This window comes from Rhinopithecus bieti, unplaced genomic scaffold, assembly GCF_001698545.2.
Source record: "Rhinopithecus bieti isolate Rb0 unplaced genomic scaffold, ASM169854v2 scaffold_7673, whole genome shotgun sequence".
In the NCBI taxonomy this organism is placed as follows: Eukaryota; Metazoa; Chordata; class Mammalia; order Primates; family Cercopithecidae; genus Rhinopithecus; species Rhinopithecus bieti.
The window spans coordinates 908,132-922,861 of NW_016806375.1; positions in this window are offsets into that span (position 1 = coordinate 908,132).

The following is a 14,730-nucleotide window of genomic DNA, read 5'->3' on the forward strand; positions in this document are numbered from 1 at the left end:
TTTTTTGAGATTGGGTCTCACTTTGTCACTTTGTCACTTAGGCTGGAGTGCAGTGGCATAAGCATGACTCACTGCAACCTTGACCTCCCAGGCTCAGCTGATCATCCATCCCACCTCAGCCTCCCAGGTGCATGTCACCATACCTGGCTAATTTTTCTTCGTTTGTTTGTTTTTGGCAGAGATGGGCTTTCACCATGTTGCCCGGGCTGGTCCCAAACTCCTGTATTTAAGAGATCCTCCCACCTCAACCTCCCAAAGTGCTGGGATTACATACATGCACCACCATGCCCAGCCAACTGTGTTATTTCAAAGAGGAGCACATTGAGTCCTAGCAAAGGAGACTGAGTGACTCAGCAAGTTTCTGGCAGACCATAGATTAGAACCCTGCCTTATCAAACCCAATTGTTTTGGACCCTGTTGCCTTGTTTGCCCAGTCACTATTTTCTAAGAATTTCTTCTTCTTCCCATTATGCATAGGATTGTAGAAGTTGCTATATTTCTTTAATGTAACCCACCTTATCTGGACTTATGGATCCAGATATGAGTATCTGACTCAGGTTATGCCAATCTGTCTTTTCCAGAGAGAGAGCGAGAAAGATGACGGGGAGGACGGGGGGAGAGAGAGAGAGAGAAAAAAAAAAGAAGAAGAAGGGGAAGAAAGAAGAAGAAGAAGAAGAAGAAGGAGGAGGAGGAGGAGGAGGAGGAGGAGGGGGAGGAGGAGGAGAGAAGGGAAGAAGGAGAGAAGAAGAAGGAGGAGAAGGAGGAAGAGCAGAGAGAGGGAGGAGGAGGATAGCAGTAGGCCAAGGGAAAAAATATTCTATCTCCTATTAGGTGCTTATACTACCCCTATAAACTATGGAGCCATCAGCAATGGCCGTTATCTGCCCCATGTCTAGGAAATCTGTAAATCAGACGTGCACAGGAACTAGAGCTGCTGCTCAGCTTCCAGATTATTTCTATAAAGCTTCTGAGAGTTCAGAGATACTTCAAGAGGTGCTTAGTCCAGAGATCATAAAAAAAGCTGTGGGGGAAATTAAACCTAATGGTGGCAACTAAGAAGAAGAGTTGGCATATGAACTAAAAAGGAGTGTCTCTGAAGCTGAGATGCCTTATTCTAAGGAAAGAATGTGTGAAAAGATGTGACTATTCATTATACAGTTACTTATATTAATAAAAAATTGAAAATTGCCTAAATGTCCAAAATAAAAGTGTTAAATAAATGTTGATGTAGCCCTGTGATAAAACATTATATAAACACTAAATATCCTGTCCTAGAAGAATACTTAATGATTTGGCCATTGCTTTCCATATAATGTTAAGTATAAACAATAGAATACAAACTATATAAAACATGATCATTCCAATTTTGTAAAAGTATAGCTACTTGTTTATATTTATGTGCATAGAAAAAAGGCTGGAAGAAGAAAACACGCTAACAGATGTTATCTTTGATAAATCAGATTTGGTTTTGTTCCAATTGGTCCCTGGTTACCTAGCAGAATTAACGACAGGGAAAAACAACTTATTCTACTTCTACCCAATCCACCCAATTAAATTAAATACCCTAAATGCCACATTTCTTAAAGGGGAAAAGAGACATATCTATTGGAGTTGTAGATGAAGAGGAAGAATGGCACCAACTCTATGTCTTTCTAAATGTTGTACTATCCACCCCAGGCAGGGTGTTTTCAGGATCCTAAGCATCGCTCTTGAGATAATGTGGCAAGCAGTGGTTGCAAAATAATCACCCCTCATGACTCCAGTTTGTTTTGCTGCTGGGTTCCTGCCAAAGATGCTTGTTCCAGAGAAACCAAAGTGGTCAAGGTGGCTCTCAATGTGCCACCTGATGAAATGGATGTGACCTATAGCATCCCAGCTTGTCACCTGGGCTTTGTTTTCTCATAGTACCCATCCTGTTTTTATCATCAGTGGTCTCTGACACAAAATTGTCTTTAGAGAAACCAGGGCATCACTGATTATTTACTCATAAGTAGGGGTAATAATAAAAATATGTAACAACCTGATCAGGACATGTTCCATCCCTTCTGTTCTGAGAAGAATAGGCACAGCAACAGCTCTGGAGCCATGTGCTAGAGGCCCTTTGCTGTTCTCGGCATTAGCCTTTCAGTTGCTGGATCATGAGGAGGGCAGGGGAGGTAGTTTCTGGGGAGGGCCAGGGTAGGGGGAGCCATGGGGAGAGATCATTTGGGATAAAAAGCAGCATCTATTACCAACTCTATAAACATAATTCAATATTGTAACAACCAGTGCGGTCATGCCAGTGTAGAGTCCCACCCATAGACCTGGGCAGGAGGGGCCCTGCTCTGAGCCCCCTATTTTAGAAGACCCCACATGTCACAAAAAAAACTATTTATTAAAAAATATATTGGCTCCTTTGTCCATCAATGCTCAACTCTAGTAAGCATGGCCCATTCCCTAAACACTTGCTTTCAAGACCAGCACCATCCAGGTCCCAGGGAAGCAGCTCTGCTCTTTCTCTGTGTCCTCGAACACAACGAGTCCAAATGCCATGAAGGTTTGAGGATTGTGTCACTGCTGACATCAAAGACAGGCAGCAATTCAGAGTGCACAGAGCATTTGTGTGACGGGACTGGTCAGTTTAGAGAAAAGGCCAATTAATTAATTTGTCACATCCTTCCACAAAGATAGCACAAATGTGATAAATTCTAAACAATGAAGTATCATTTCCCAGTAGTGCCGAGTGTCCTTTCTTCTTGTCTTTGTTGCTTCAATGTGTATTCCAGAGATATTCACAAATTAACATGGTATTCATAATTCATGATATTCACAAATTAACATGGTACTTATAACATGGCACTCAACGACTAAGGCATATTTGCCATATTCACAATTTATCCGTATGTGCTATCATGGAAAGGTATTTGGAATTTATTAAGTAGAATAATATGGTGCAGAGCAGTATGCATATTATGCTCCCCATTTCTTTCAAGATCATATACATAGAGACATACATTTGTGCAGGTAGAGTAAATTTCTGGAATTTTTTGTCTCAAGGGAAGGGGACTTGGGGGTCCAGTAACAGAGGATCTCACTCTTTATTTCATGCCCTTCTGAAGCATTTGAATATTTGGTTTTCATTCATAAATTTCTCTTCTGATATTTTAAAACTAGTATTTAATTTAAAAATTCCTTATACACTCAGTGATTTTCATTTGCTTTTTTGTTTACCTATATTTTCTAATTGTTCTGTGTTGAACATGTATTATTCAGTAATTTTTTAAATTCATAAAATGTATAGTCATCAATTTCCCTCACACATTGGCCCAATGTGCTTTCATGGGATTTCCTCCTTGTTTCTATAGCTGAGAATGCGTGGGTTTCTAGGTGCTGGGAAGTGAAGCTACTGCAGCAGGTAATGGGGGGTTGTGTGAGAGACAGACAGAGTGAAACAGAAAGACAGAGACAGAGAGATATATAAATATAGAGAGAGAAAGAACAGAGACAGAGATGGAAAGAATAATCACAACAGCTGCCACAATCCTCCTGGATGAGCAAACCCAGGAAAGCAGCAAGGATAACTCTTCCTTCTAGCATGTGTCCAGGGGAGCTTCCCAGCAGCACTCTCATCTCTGAAAATCACAAGGTCCAGGCCACATAGATGGCATAGAAATTGCAACAGGAGCTGAGGCAGAGAAAGCAAGCAGTCTCACTGCTGATGTTAAGTCAGTATCACTCTTTAGACCGCAGCAGCGTGCAACCACCAGCCTGCTAACCTTCCCAGCACCTAGGCATCCTGGTCATTCCAGCTGCCGGCCCTCCAGTTTGTGCACAAGCTGTCCAAGACTCTGAAATCAAAGTAAGAAGTCTCCTTGATCCTGAACTTCACACCTCCAACTCCAAATCCCTCAGCCTTCTTTTTAAAAATGACTTTTAGCTCCATTTCATTTCATCTCATTCTAAAATCTACTACATCATTTGGGGAAATGGGATGCATTTGATCTGCAATTGCCTGGCCATTCATAATTGATAACTTGTCTTGGAAAAAAAAAAAGTCACCATTAGCTGTTCCATTTGATATGCCCCAAGCCTCAATTTTGGAAGCCCCACTAGTTGAATGGAACTTGATTCCAATGAGGCAAATTCATAAGTGAAGGGGGCAGGGGAGAACATGGGAAAGAGACACAGAGAAATTGAGAGAGACAGAGACCAAGAATCCAACAAATAGAAACAGATACCCACTTGAGAGCATGTTTATCTCAGCGACTTGCTCATAGTAAATGCTCAGTATCTGTTGAGTGGAGGGATAATTGTTAATCTAGAACCAGAAAAACCATTTGACCCAGCAATCCCATTAATGGTATATACCCAAAGGATTATAAATCATTCTACTATAAAGACACATGCACATGTATGTTTATTTCAGCAGTATTCACAATAGCAAAGACTTGGAATCAACCCAAAGTACCCATCAATGACAGACTGGATAAAGAAAATGTGGCACACTGGCCGTGCATGGTGGCTCACACCTGTAATCCCAGCACTTTGGGAGGCCGAGGCGGGAAGATCACCTGAGGTTGGGAGTTCGAGACCAGCCTGACCAGCATGAAGAAACCCCGTCTCTACTAAAAATACAAAAAATTAGCCAGGCATGGTGGCACATGCCTGTAATCCCGGCTACTCAGGAGGCTGAGGAAGGAGAATCACTTGAACCTGGGAGGCAGAGGTTGTGGTGAGCCGAGATCATGCCATTACACTCTAGCCTGGGCAACAAGAGCAAAACTCCATCTCAAAAAAAAAGAAAAGAAAAGAAAACGTGGCACATATATGCCATGGAATACTATGCAGCCACAAAAAAGGATGAGTTCCTGTCCTTTGCAGGGACATGGATGAAGCTGGAAACCATCATTCTCAGAAAACTAACACAGGAACAGAAAATCAAACACCATATGTTCTCACAGTGAGAACACATGGTCACAGAAAGGGGAACATCATACACCGGGACCTGTCAGGGTGCAGGGGCTAGGGGAGGGATAGCATTAGGAGAAATACCTAATGTGGGTACAGCAAAACACCATGGCACGTGTTTACCTATGTAACAAACCTGCACGTCCTCCACATGTATCCCAGAACTTAAAGTATAATTTAAAAAACTAAAAAAAAGAGTTTTCCTCAAGAAAGGATGTTGGAAAAAAAAAAAAAAAGAATGCTCTGTTACTGTCATTTATATGTGCCTGGGTGCAATTTCACTATTCAAGATGTATGTGCATAATGTTCAATCACATCAGTTCTGGGGGCAGTGGGATGCTTAAAATATCTGAGCAGATGGCTCTTTTCTGGAATATTCTATTGCAATGTAAAATCTCACACATGCACACACACACACACACACTGACCTGACCCCAAGATAGTTTCATAGGCATCCAAACGCCCAAACAGGGGGGTTACTCACACCAAATCATGTGTATAGAGAGTGTCAGTAGGGAAGAAAGTTAGAATTCAACCCCCACAAAACACAGCTTTCACATCACTGCAGCTACCTCTACTTGATTCTTATCAATTTGCTTTGAAAAGCCTGAGACAGGCATTTTTGAGCTCTGAGCTGTGGTGACTGCAGCTCTCCTCAGAAAATTTGATCAGCAAGCTACTTGCAGAATTCAAAGTCCAAATCCCTAATCGTAGGTAACATGTTTTCAAATAATGATACCACCTGGAAAACGTACAGTGCTTCATATTTTCAAAGTGCCTTTACCCGCATGGTCACATTTGACCCCCTCCCAACACTGGCAGCCAGGCAGGGCAGGGAAGGAGAAACGATGAGAGGCAAGGCGATATGCCCAAGGCTGCATACGTGGGAAATGATGCACTAGCTGTACACCACCAATGAGTCAGAAATAAAACCCCCACCCTAGGGTCGTTCTGTGATGGGTGGGAAGCCTTGCATTTGACTGAGCTGCAAATTTTACATGTCATTACCCTACTAGCTTACTTGAATATTCACACTCACTCTCTCCTGCCTCGGGGCCTTTTGTCCTCCCTCTGCCTGGAATACTCATCCCTCCTACCTCTCACTCCCCGGAATAGCCACTTCTTTCTCATTTTTCACATCTCAGCTCAAATGCCTCCTCAGAGAGATCTTTCCTAACATCCTTTCTAGGAGGTAAGCCCCCACTATCACATACGTTGCTTTATAGTCTGCATTGAACTTAGCACTTTCTGAAATTGTTTTGGGTACTCATCAGTAATAATTTCTTGTTAATCACCTATTTCCCCACAAGAACAAGAATGAGGACAGTGATAGTAACAGGAGGCAACCGAATGCCAGGCAGGTAGGGGCAGGTCACCAGTGAAACCCCACCTTCAAGCCAAAAAACAGCCTGAAGTCTGAAAGATCAGACTGCTGGTCCCAGATGAAACCCACAAGCCAGAGTGAGAACTTCTGTTCTTGGTTGCCCACCCTTTCCCTATTGAGTCTTTCTGAATAATGCCTTTTAACCAATCGAAAGTTGCCTTTTCCAATACCATCTATGGCCTGCCCCGCTATTCTGAGCCCATAAAAGCCCCGGACTCAGCCATACTGGGGGAGACTTTCCCACATTCAGTTAGGGGAACATCTCCTCTCCACAGAAAGCTGTTTCATCACTCAATAAAACTCCCTGCCTTGCTCACTCTTTGATTGTCAGCATATCCTCATTCTTCTTGGATGCTGGACAAGAGCTTGGGACCCACTGAGAATGGGTACCCAAAAAGGCTATCACACTGGCCTTTTGCCCTTGCCAGCAGAGGGCAGCCATTCCACATGATGGGGCCAGGGGCTCACTGAGCTGCTAACATGCCACCATCCATCAGGCTATGTATGGCGAAACTAAAAGAGCTAATTAGCACCCTAACACTCCCTCTGGGGCTTCAGTATCATGGGCTCCTTGCACCTGGTCTGGCCATGGGCCTCACACAGAGCTTGCTCCTGTGTCATGCTCAGAGTGGCCGGCCAGATCCCACACTGGCTCGCTCACGTGCTCCCTCCCGGAAGGGGCTGAGTGCGGCAGGCCAAGTAGACAGGGCACCGCTGCTGCGAGTCCAGCAAAGGGGCCGAGAGAAAAATCCTCTGTCAACACGAACCTGGCCCAGCTTGTTCACTATTATATCTCGAGTGCCCAGAACAATGCCTGGTACATAGTAGGTGCCCCAAAATATTTTGAGGGTAACTAAACTATTTTATTAATATTCATTAACAACTTGTAAAGCAAACAGGACAGTGTTATTATTCCCACTTTACAGATGAGGAAATGGAGTCCCAGAGAGATTAAGTGACTTATTCAAGTTCATACAACTAGAAAGTGACAGAGTTGGGAAAAGAACCCAGGTCTTTGACATCAAGCCCAATGCTATCTCCACTATATAGTTTTTTAATACAAAATTTGGAAAATGAGAAATTATTATTAATCAAGAATTGTTTTATATACCATTCATTCACTCAACAAAAAATTTTGAGCATTTACTAAGTCCAAGAAAGTCCATTAAACACTATGGGAGATAAAAGGATATAGACAAGATATACTTTCTGCTTTCAAGGAGCTTATCACCTTCTAAGGGAGTTAAAATAAGGACACAAATATCCGTAAAATAAAACAGGAAGTTTTAAGTGCTGTTATGGATTGAATTGTGTCCTCCCATCAAAATTTATATATCAAAATCCCAACATGCAGTTCCTCAGACTGTAATCTTATCTGGAGACAAGGTCTTTAAAGAGGTATTCAGGGATACACAAGGTCATATGGGTGGGCCTTAATCCATGTGCCTGTATTTGGTATAGGATATCAAATAGTAAATTAAAATGAGGCATCTAGGATGGGACCCTAATGCAATATGACTGGCATCTCTATAAGAGGAAGAAAGGTCAGTTGCAGTGGCTTATGCCTGTAATCCCAGAATTCTGGGAGGTCAAGGCAAGAGGATTACTTGAGCCCAGGTGTTCAAGACCAGCAACACCACAGGGAGACTCCCATCTCTTTGGGTTTGTTGTTGTTGTTGTTGTTGTTTGTTGTTTGTTGTTGTTTTTTTGTTTCTTTTTTTTTTTTTTTTGAGATAGAGTCTCACTCTTTCACCCAGGCTGGAGTACAATGGTGCGATCTCGGCTCACTGCAACCTCTGCCTTCTGGGTTCAAGCGATTATCCTGCCTCAGTCTCCTGAGTAGCTGGGATTACAGGTGCCTGCCACCATGCCCAGCTAATTTATGTATTTTTAGTAGAGGTGGGGTTTCACCATGTTGGTCAGGCTGGTCTCGAACTCCTGACCTCAAATGACCCACCCACCTCGGCCTCCCAAAGTGCTGGGATTACAGGCGTGAGCCACTGTGCCTGGCCCCATCTCTTTAAAACAAGGGGGAAAAAAAGTCAAGCATAGTGGCATGCATCTGTTGTCCCAGCTACTTGGGAAGCTGAGGTGGGAGGATTGCTTGAGCCCAGGAGATCGAGCCTGCAGTGAGCCATGATTGTGCCACTGCACTCCAGCCTGGGCCACAGAGTGAGACTTTGTCTCAAAAAAAAAAAGGCCATGAGAGGACCTGGTAAGCAGGTAGCTGTCTACAAATCAAGGAGAGATGCCTCAGGAAAACTAAGCCTGCTGATACCTTGATCTTACACTTCTAGCCTCCAGAACTGTGAAAAAATTAATTTATATTGTTTAAGCAACCCAGTTTATGGTATTTTGTTATGAAAGCCCTGGCGAACTAATACAAGTACCTTAATGAAAATGGAGAAAAAGTTCAGAAGCCAGTAAAAACCTCCAACTAAAAAAACATCTGAGAAGCTTCTTGGAGGAGACGGCATTTGATGTAGACATTAGAGGGCAAATCGAATTTGTACATATGGAGATGGCGGGTGCTGGAAGCCACCCTGAAAATGCCTGTCAAGGTTAGTGTAAAGAGCTGGATTTTTCTTCTGTTGGTCTGGGGAACCTTTGAAGGATTTTGCACAGGAGCGTGGTAAGAGCACAACCAAAAATGAGGCATCTTGTATAAAATAGGATGGAAAGAGAAGAGGAGGAAAACTTGAAGGAAAGTTGGGCGATTCCATCAGGAACTCAGGCAAGAAGTGCTGAGGACCTGAAATAGGGAATTAAATGTTTGTTTTTGAGATGGAGTCTCTCTCTGTTGCCAGGCTGGAGTGCAGTGGCGTAATCTCAGCTCACTGCAACCTCCGCCTCCTGAGTTCATGCCATTCTCCCACCTCAGCCTCCCGAGTAGCTAGGACTGCAGGCGCCCGCCACCTCACCCGGCTAATTTTGCTTTTCTATTTTTAGTAGAGACGGGGTTTCACTGTGTTAGCCAAGATGGTCTCGATCTCCTGACCTCCTGATCCACCCACTTCAGCCTCCCAAAGTGCTGGGATTACAGGTGTGGGTCACCACGCCCAGCTGAAATAGGGCATTAAATGTTATAGTGGACGCGTCCAGTTCTTGCCTATGCAAGGTTCCATTTCTTCTATTTTTGAAACTGCTCCTCAATTTTCCTTTAGAGGACCAGCTTTCCCTCTCTCACAACTCTGGTTATTTGAGTGAGCATGACACATGGGGTGGCCATGTGCCCTCGGCCTAGCCAATTGCCTTCATCCATTCTCCTGGCAACAGCGGTGTGTCAGGCTGCTCAGGCTGCCTGCTGTAACAGAGAATCGCAGACTGGGTGACTTCACACAGCAGAGATTTCTGTTCTCACAGTTCCAGAGACTAGAAATATGAAATCAAAGTGTCATCAGGGCCATGCTCCCTCACAAGCGTCAAGGGAGGATCCTTCCTTGCCTCTTCCAGCTTCTGGTAGCCCCAGGTGTTCCATGGCTGTTGGCAGCATCATTCCCATCTCTGCCTCTGTCTTCACACAGCCATCTTCTCTCTGTGTCTCTGTGTCTTCATGTGGCATTCTCCCCTCTGTGCCTTTCTTCTTTCTAATAAAGACACTACTCACATTGGATTAAGGTGCCATCCTGGCCAGGCATAGTGGCTCACACCTACAATCCCAGCCAGCATTCTGGGAGGCCAAGCAGAGCGGATCACTTGAGCCCAGGGATTTGAGAACAACCTGGCCAATGTGGTGAAACGCCATCTCTATAAAAAAATACAAAAATTAGGCTGGGTGCATTGGCTCATGCCTGTAATCCCAGCACTTTAGGAAGCTGAGACAGGCGAATCACGGTCAGGAGATTGAGGCCATCCTGGCTAAGACGGTGAAACCCTGTCTCTACTAAAAATACAAAAAATTAGCCGGGCGTGGTGGCGGGCACCTGTGGTCCCAGCTACTCCGGAGGCTGAGGCAGGAGAATGGCGTGAACCTGGGAGCAGAGCTTGCAGTGAGCCAAGATCATGCCACTGCACTCCAGCCTGGGTGACAGAGTGAGACTCCATCTCACACACACACACAAAAAAAATACAAAAATCAGCCGAGCGTGATGGCACGTGCCTCATGCTACTCAGGAGACTGAGGTGGGAGGATAGGCTGAGCTCAGGGAGGTCGAGGCTGCAGTGAGCCGTGATTGTACCATTGCCCTCCAGCTGGGGTGACAGAATGAGACATCATCTAAAAAATAAAAAACAGACAGGCATGATGGCTCACATCTGTAATCCTAGCACTTTGGGAGACTGAAGCGGGCAGATCACCAGAGGTCAGGAGTCTGAGACTAGCCTAGCCAACATGGTGAAACTCCATCTCTACTAAAAATATGAAAAATAGCCAGGTGTGGTGGGGGGGTCCTGTAATCACAGCTACTCAGGAGGCTGAGGCAGGAGAATCGCTTGAACCCAGGAGGCAGAGGTTGCAGTGAACTGAGATTGCACCACTGCACTCCAGCCTGGGCAACAGAGCAAGACTCTGTCTCTAAAAAAAATAAATAAATAAAAATAAAAATTAAAAAATGTGGGGGGATACCTAGAGAGCTGGTTGCCTTAGCTAGATCACCTCTTCTGCCTTAAAGCTGATATGGAATTCATGCCCCTGGGGACCACATTATTTCCTAAATAGAAACTGGGGGGAACACCTGTAATCCCAGCATTTTGGGAGGCCGAGATGGGCAGATCACTAGAGACCAAGAGTTTGAGACCAGCCTGGCCAATATGGTGAAATCCCATCTCTACTAAAAATACAAAAAAATAGCCAGGCGTGGTGGCACACACCTGTAATCACAGTTACTTGGGTGGCTGAGGCATGAGAATCACTTGAACCTGGGAGGCGGAGGTTGCAGTGAGCCAAGGTTGTGCCACCACACTCTAGCCTGGCTGACAGAGCGAAACTTTAACTCAAAACAAGAAAAAGAAACTGGGGATATGAATGTCCCTGACACACACAACTTACTATGTGTAACTGAGCTTTATTCTTAAACTCTCTGAAGCCTGCCCATGTTCCCCAGGTTAAGAATTTCTGGTCTAATTCAATCACCTTATTTTAGAAATAGAACTCTGGAGACCAGAAAGTGTTATGAATGCCCAAAGGCACACAGTGCCCTGACTGTCATTGTGCTGCTTTTTCCCCCAAAACTCTTCCACTCACATGCAAAAGTAATCAGACTGCCCAAAGTAATTTATAGATTCAATGCTATCCCCATTAAGCTACCACTGACTTGCTTCACAGAATTAGAAAAAAACGACTTTAAATATCATATGGAACAAAAAAAGAGCCCATATAGCCAAGACAATGCTAAGCAAAAAGAACAAAGCTGAAGGCATTATGCTACTTGACTTCAAACTACACTACAAGTCTACAGTAACAAAAACAGCATGGTACTGGTACCAAAACAGATACATAGACCAATGGAACAGAGCAGAGGCCTCAGAAATAATGCCACACATCTACAACCATCTGATCTTTGACAAACTTGACAAAAACAAGCAACAGGAAAAGGATTCCCTATTTAATAAATGGTGTTGGGAAAACTGCAAGCCATATGCAGAAAACTGAAACTGGACCCCTTCCTTACGCCTTATACAAAAATTAACTCAAGATGGATTAAAGACTTAAACATAAGACCTAAAACCATAAAAACCCTAGAAGAAAACCTAGGCAATAACATTCAGGACATAGGCATGGGCAAAGACTTCATGACTAAAACACCAAAAGCAATGACAACAAAAGCCAAAATTGACAAATGGGATCTAATTAAACTAAAGAGCTCTGCACAGCAAAAGAAACTACCATCAGAGTGAACAGGCAACCTGCAGAATAGGAGAAAATTTTTGCCGTCTATCTATCTGACAAAGGGATAATATCCAGAAGCTACAGGGAACTTAAACAAATTTACAAGAAAAAAACAACCCCATCAAAAAGTGGGCAAAGGATATGAACAGACACTTGTATGTATGCAGCCAACAAACATATGAAAAAAAGCTCATCATCACTGGTGATTTGAGAAATGCAAATCAAAACCACAATGAGATACCATCTCACACCAATTAGAATGGCAATCATTAAAAAGTCAGAAAATAACAGACTCTGGAGAGGATGTGGCTAAACAGGAACGCTTTTACACTGTTGGTGGGAGTATAAGTTAGTTCAACCATTGTGGAAGACAGTGTGGCAATTCCTCAAGGATCTAGAACCAGAAATACTATTTGACCCAGCCATCCCATTACTGAATACATACCCAAAGGATTATAAATCATGCTGCTATAAAGACACACGCACACATAATGTTTATTGCAGCACTATTCACAATAGCAAAGACTTGGAACCAACCCAAATGCCCATTAATAACGGACTGGATAAAGAAAATATGGCACATATACACCATGGAATACTAGCCAGCCATAAAAAAGGATGAGTTCATGTCCTTTACAGGGACATGGCTGAAGTTGGAAACATCATTCTCAGCAAACTAACACAGGAACAGAAAACCAAACACCACATGTTCTCACTCATAAGTGGGAGTTGAACAACAAGAACACATGGACACAGGGAAGGGAATATCATACACTGAGGCCTGTCAGGGGGTCGGGGGGCTAAGGGAGGGATAGCATTAGGAGAAATACCTAATGTAGATGACAGGTTGATAGGTACAGCAAACCATCATGGCACGTGTAACAAACCTGCACATCCTGCACATGTATCCCAGAACTTAAAGTATAATAATAAAAAAAAGTAAATCAGAGATGAATAAATAATAAGTGGGACACTTAACAAATCCCTTAGCTCCCTAAGGACCCAGGACAGACGGGTTCTAATGAAGAGACAGGGAGGAACTCTGTCCAGGAGCTGAAAGGGCCCAGGGTGGGAGAGGTGCTGCCTTGAGTCGCCGCCAGCTAGAGACCTCCCATCTGAGACAGCATGAAAGGAAACGATAAAAACAAGGAGGGAGGAGGAATGATTATGTTATTCATGCCTGTATCTTGAAGATAATCATTGTAATTTCCTTTCTAAAAACGCTGCTTACTCAGAGGAAGCAACCATATTCTAATAAGCCCTTGTTTATGTAACTCGCAGTAATTGGATTGGAATGTGAATTATTAAACTGTATGTGGGGTGGCACTTCTTGCCGGTGTTTAATGATTATGTTCAAATGTGTGTGGGGCTGGCCTGTCGGCTGGGAAGGTAATACTCCCAGAAAGAAAATTGTTTAATTCTGGGTCACAGCTAGGGTGTCTTTCACAGACTTCTGAAATAGCTGGACTGAAGAGGCCCTTACAAATCACATAATTGAACAGCCTCATTTTAGAGATGAGGCGATGGAGATCCAGAGTGGGAAGGGGCTTGCTGAAGGCCGTGCAGTGACCACACTGATGACCAATTGCTCCTCTATCTGTTTTCTCATAGTATTCGTGCATCCCTCATGGCAGAATCCATGGCTTGGCTTTCTCAACTGCCATTCCGTCTTCCTTGCACCTGGAGAGATTGGAAATCTAATCCCTTTTTCTCAAAGTTAAGATTCCAGTTGCAAGATAAGTTCCACCTATTGCATGAGATTTTTCTGCAGCTGTAGATGTTGAGAGACAAGGTGGTGGAGATGTAACTGTTAAGAGGCAGAGGTGGCTGAAGTTTTCAGCTACACGAGTCAGTGAATTTTCTTCATTGTTTAAGCAGCTTTGAGCAGGGCTTTCTGTAACTGGAAACTAAGAGTAACTTAAATGATACTTGTTTAAATGTGTTAAGTTATCAGGAAGGGGGCAGGTGCAGTGGCTCATGCCTGTAATCCCAGCACTTTGGAAGGCCGAGCCAGGTGGATCATCTGAGGTCAGGAGTTTGAGACCAGCCTGGACAACATGGTAAAACCCTATCTCTACTAAAAATACAGCAAATTAGCTGGACGTGGTGGTGTAATTCCCTGTAATTCCAACTACTTGGGAGGCTGAGGCAGGAGAATTGCTTGAACCCGGGAGGCAGAAGTTGCAGTGAGCTGAGATGGCGCTGCTGCCCTCTAGTCTGGGTGACAGAGTGAGACTCCGTCTCAGGAAAAAAAAAAAAAGTTCTCAGGAAGTAAGTCATAGTTTCCAGGAGATCCTTGAAGGGGATCTGTCACTCTCCCTCACAAAAAAAAAATAATAATAATATAATTCTTTTTTTTCTTTTTCTTTTTTTGAGACAGAGTCTCGCCCTGTCACCAGGGTGGAATGCAGTGGTACGATCTCGGCTCATTGCAATCTCCGCCTCCCGGGTTCAAGCGATTCTCCTGCCTCAGCCTCCCAAGAAGTTGGGACTACAGGCGCCCACCACCACGCTCAGCTAATTTTTGTATTTTCAGTAGAGACAGGGTTTCTCCACGTTGGCCAGGATGGTC